We start from the raw sequence: 6000 nt of genomic DNA, 5'->3' as shown, positions 1-6000 counted from the left end.
GAACCCTGTTCCTCATAAGGCATCGTTTCCAGGCCTTTGACCATTTTGGTTGCCCTCCTCTGGACACGTTCCAGTTTGTCAGTGTCCTTCTTGAACTGTGATATTTGCACTCCTACAGGTTAAGTCCAGTCAAAGGTGACTATGGGGTTACGGCGTTCAATTCGCTTTGAGGCTGAGGGAGCTGGCGTTTGTCCGCAAACAGCTTTCCGGGTCATGTGGCCAGCATGACTAAACCACTTCTGGCACAACGGGACACCGTGACGGAAGCCAGAGCAGCACACGGAAACACCGTTTTCCTTCCCATCACAGTGGTACCTGTTTATCTACTTCGTCTGGTGTGCTTTCGAACTGCTAGGTTGGCAGGAGCTAGGATAGAGCTCACTCTGTAGTGGGGATTCGAACCGCCAACCTTCTGATCGGCAAGCCCAAGAGGTTCAGTGGTTTAGCCACCTGCATCCTGACTAAGAACAAGTAAGGGCATCCATGGATACAAAAAGATATGGAATATGCAGAAATGGTGAAACTTACCAGAAGAATAAGAAATCAAGATAACAAGCTTTTTACAAAAGAGTGGAAATGGTATATTGAATATTTACAGATATATTGCAAACATATAAAAACACTGGCAGGATTATTGTGATAACCTGCAGTTACATGAGATTATATATTTAAAGAAGATAAATAAATGAGTAAATTAAGTGAATTTGGCTATGCAAAAGATATTAAAAATAAATTTAAGGAACCACAGAAAGAGGGGGACGGAAGTCAAGTTTTAAAATGTCGAAATGATTCATCAGAGACTGGGGCCACCACTGGAAAGGTTTGTTCACCTGAATCGATACCCGCTGTACTTCAGACAGGAAGCCCTCACCTGGGACTTCAACAACATGAAAGCAGTTGTAGGTCCCAAATCAACTGACACTGGGTTAGACCCAGAAAAAAATCTGGGAGCCAGTGAAGATGGAGCAATGACAGCGTTATAGAAACAGGCTTCTGACAAGACTCCGGCTACTGCATTCTTGCACCAGCTGAAGTTTCCAGATGCATTTAAAGGCAGCCCCATGCAGAGGGTGTTGCAGTAATCCTATATAATCCAAGATGGGCCTTTTTCTGGTGAAGGGTAAAGCTGAAATGTCAGTGGAAGTGGCTTGTGGGGTGGGGTGGAGCAGCTACATTGTCTTCCAGGTCCATGGATCGTTGTTGCTTTCTGGGGAGGGGCAAGGGGTCCAGGGGGGTGATGGAGTGCAAATGCACTGGTGCCCCTTTGGCAATACAGTGGTACCTTGGTTCTCAAACTTAATCCTTTCCGGAAGTCCGTTCCAAAACCAAAGCGTTCCAAAACCAAGGTGTGCTTTCCCATAGAAAGTAATGCAAAATGAATTAATCCGTTCCAGACTTTTAAAAACAACCCTTAAAACAGCAATTTAACATGAATTTTACTATCTAACGAGACCATTGATCCATAAAATGAAAGCAATAAACAATGTACTGCAGTCACACAATCAATCAGTAGCTGAACTGGGTTCCACACAGGTGTCTGTCTAAATTGGCTAAAAGAGTGGATTGTATTAAAAGATGGTGATTTGTTAGATCTAGAAGGATTTAATAATCGTTATGGTTGGCATGCGTATTTAGCTTATGAAAAAGGGAAAGTACACAGGGGATTTGTGAATCATGTCATAAGGAAATCATTATATAAAACATATACAAAATATAAGGATCTCCTAGAACCGAAAACACCATGGTGGGCATCACCTCTAGAAGCAATTACAATAAATTTTACTACCTAACTTGAATTTTACTATCTAACGAGACCATTGATCCATAAAATGAAAGCAATAAATAACATACTCCAGTCACACAATCAATCAATCAATCAATCAATCAATCAGTAGCTGAACTGGGTTCCACACAGTCACAAAAACGAAAAAGAGCCGAAAAAACAAAAATGCAAAATAAAAAGCAAAAGCAGACAAACCTCAGCATAACACTCAAAACGGAAGTGTGGCACTCAAAACAGAAGCATAAGACTCAAAACAGAGAATGTTCGGCTTCCAAAAACAGTTCGCAAACCGGAACACCTACTTCTGGGTTTGCAGTGTTTGGGTTCCAAGGCGTTTGAGAACCAAGTTACCACTGTAGATGACTCAAGGCTGAAACACTGTCCCTTCTTTCTTTGGAGCTGTGTATACACTCCTGTTTGCTCTGTGATCCAGTGTGATCCGACTCCTGGACCGGGAAGTGGTATATGCACAATGTGGGCCATGTACGGGAAGAGAGAGGACTCAGGAGAGCCCCTTCCTTGGGCAGCTGAAGATGAGAGTTATATTTCCTGACAACTGGTAGCGGACGGGAGGAAAACCAGGGCTCCAACAAAATGACATTTAAAGGGGCTCTTTGCCAAACTTTTCATCACTTGCTGGGAAAGGCAGCGTCCAGTTGTTTATCCCACTCCAGAGATCAAAGATTCTAGTCAAAATCCTTCATTGTTTACGGAGGGAGTAAAGGCAGCCTAGGCTCCCAGTCTCTCCCAGAGAAAAGAGGATGGCTTTGGTCTGATCCTAGATTTCCGGTAGCATGAAATTCAAACTGTCTACACAGCTGAGAGATTTTGAAATCCCTGAGCCTGGCGGGCACATGTCCTCCAACATTTCTCTGATGAAAATAGGGACATCCTATTCCATTATTAGGGACGTGGGTGGCACTGTGGGTTAAACCACAGAGCCTAGGGCTTGCCGATCAGAAGGTCGGTGGTTCGAATCCCCATGTCGGGGTGAGCTCCCGTTGCTCAGTCCCTGCTCCTGCCAACCTAGCAGTTCAAAAGCATGTCAAAGTGCAAGTAGATAAATAGGTACTGCTCCGGCGGGAAGGTAAATGGCGTTTCCGTGTGCTGCTCTGGTTTGCCAGAAGCGGCTTTGTCATGCTCGCCACATGACCTGGAAGCTGTACGCCGGCTCCCTTGGCCAATAAAGCGAGATGAGCGCCGCAACCCCAGAGTCAGCCATGACTGGACCTAATGGTTAGGGGTCCCTTTACCTTTTTTGTTGCTCTGTACAGTGGTACTTCAGGTTACATACGCTTCAGGTTACAGACTCTGCTATCCCAGAAATAGTGCTTCAGGTTAAGAACTTTGCTTCAGGATGAGAACAGAAATCGTGCTCCGGCGGCGCAGCAGCAGCGGGAGGCCCCATTAGTTAAAGTGGTGCTTCAGGTTAAGAACAGTTTCAGGTTAAGTACAGACCTCAGGAACGAATTAAGTACTTAACCGGAGGTACCACTGTATTTTAAAATGAATTCAACATCATATACTCCAGTAGCCAAAGCTGACTTCTGTCCCCTATATTAATTTTAAAAATTAAGCAGATCTTTGCCCGTCTTTGTTTGCACCAAATAATTTCTTCTGCTTTTCGGCAGGAGATTAAGAAGTTGTGCAGGGCAGCACACTAACTGAAACGCCGTCCTCTTTCGAAATCTGCAGTTCTCCAGATTTTACAGCACAGTTCTCCGCTCAAACAATGTGTACAAAAAAATACTAGGATAAAGGGTGCATTTACATTAGTGAAAACAGCATGCAAAATGCTTCATATCAGAGGAGATTGCTGTGCAAGCGTGTGTACGTTAGCAAGGTTGCACACAAAATTGTGTGTATCAGAAGCGACTCGGGCTAAAATGCTGGAGAGTTTTCACAAGGACTTGCCTGGTCTTTGTGTCGAAAAGAACTGGAGTCAGCAGGATTATATACAGCGGTGAGTTGTTGTTGTTTTATCAGAGTGCTGGAGACAAAGCGTGCCTGGAAGCACCGTCAAACGGAGAGTGTGTTCTGATTTCCTCTGTGCTCCGAAATGAAAGGATTAGTGGAGAAGTCTGGTAGAAAATAGAAATCCAGAATGGAAACCCAAACAAAAATTAGCAGCTGCTTTTGTGCTGCTTCACAAACACACATACACTTTCCTAGGTACTACGGTTACAGGACCAGCTTACAAATTTCAGAGGCTCACATGCTGTTCATTGTTGGGCCTCAGGCAGGGTTGATATGGAAGCAGAATTTTTCCTATCATGAGAAAACATGGCTTTTGCTTGGAAGAAATCTCAGCGACGGCAGAACTCTGTTGGCCACTAATGTTGCCAGATCCGAAAAAGGAGGCACCTTTTATCATATGTGGTGGACATGCAAGGTGGTAAAAGCATTCTGGGAAATGATATATAATGAACTGGGAAAAAATGTTTAAAGTAACTTTTTCAAAAAAAACCCAGAAGCCTTTCTTTTAGGATTTTTAGGTGCCAAAATCCCGAGGGAGCAGAAAGGACTATTTATGTATGCGACTATGGCTGCACGGATGCTATTAGCCCAGAGACAGAAAGAAGACGAAGTCCCTACCAGAGAGGAATGGCAGACCAAGTTGACGGACTATGCCGAAATGGCAAAAATGACTGGAAGGTTCAGAAATCCAGGAAGATCAAAACTTTAATAAGGAATGGGGGAAATTTATAATTTATCTTAGAAACCATTGTAAACAGTGAAAATTGTTACTGGGATTGGAATAACAGTTGTAGTGTAACAATGAACTTTGGACAATATGGAGATATAGAAATTTGGATTATTATAAAAGATGCAGAAGGAAAGGATTAACAATAAGACCTACACAGGAAAGGAAGGAAGCCCAGGAGATTCTTTGGAATCTCACTTTTAGATATTATGTTGTTATGTGAATGTAAATTTTAATCTGGAACATCAAAAAATAAAAATAAAATAAAAAATGTTGCCAGATAACTCGTGTTATCAGACTTTTGGAGCTTTTGGTTCAAGGGGAGGCGGTTATTGGGTCATTCTTGTTTTTATTTCTATTCTTTATTTTATAACATTTTATTAATTGTCCAACAATAACAATAACAAAACAAACAACAATAAAGATAAAGGTTAAAACAAAAACAAAACAAAAACCCCTATTCCCTTCCTTGGTCCCATTGTATATCAATGTACTACATGTCCATTATAAAGTTTTAACCATTTGAATTACTTATTGTCCATCCATAATAAAATTACAAGTATTCTTAAAACCCTGCCAATGTATTAACCTGTGTACATTGCTTCTGTAGATATGCAATAAAGTCCTTCCATTCTTCCTTAAATTCATTGTCGTCTCTTCCTCTTAATTTGATTGTCAATTTTGCCATCTCAGCATATTCCATTAATTTAACTTGCCAATCTTCTTTAGTTGGGACACTTTCTTCTTTCCAATGTTGTGCTAATAATGTTCGTGCAGCCGTGGTTATGTACATAAACAAGTTCTTTTGTGATCTTGGTAAATCCATTCCTGTAACAGGAAAGCTTCTGGTTTTTTGTTAAAGGTTATTTTAAACATTTCATTATAAATAATTTCCCAATACTTCTTAACAATTTTGCAATCCCACCACATATGAAAAAATGTACCTTCTATTGTTTGTTTTTATTTCTATTCTAATTATGTACTTTTGCACATAGCTATATACACAAAAAAGTTGTGACCGTCCAAAAAAAGCTAAAGTTTTCAGCAGAGAGCATTCTTCTGAACTACGGTATATACCCATTGTATGGAAATTAACAATGGGACAACGAAAATGGATTCTACATGCTCTTGTGGTAGCCAAGGGATTTATATTGATGAACTGGAAGAAAACAAAATATATGACCCCCTTCAATAAATGGATCAACAATAACACTTGCAACTTGTGAATGGACTGCTTACTCATTTATCCAGACTTTGGATAAATATGACAATATTTGGAATGAGTTTATACAAAATGTAGCAGGTTATTAATATTTGCATGTGTGTTAGGATAATAATACCAGATTTATAAAACAATGTATGGGCTAGGGTATTTTTCATATATTGTATATACTTATACAGTGGTGCCTCGCTTTTCGAACGTTTCCACTGATGAACATTTCGGTTTTCGAATGCCGCAGACCCGGAAATAAATGCTTTGGTTTTCAAACGCGCCTTGGAAGTCAAACATGAA

Source organism: Podarcis raffonei, chromosome 12 (genome assembly GCF_027172205.1).
Source record: "Podarcis raffonei isolate rPodRaf1 chromosome 12, rPodRaf1.pri, whole genome shotgun sequence".
Taxonomy (NCBI): Eukaryota; Metazoa; Chordata; class Lepidosauria; order Squamata; family Lacertidae; genus Podarcis; species Podarcis raffonei.
The sequence above is the reverse complement of the archived record's forward strand: the minus strand, read 5'-3'. Positions refer to the sequence as shown.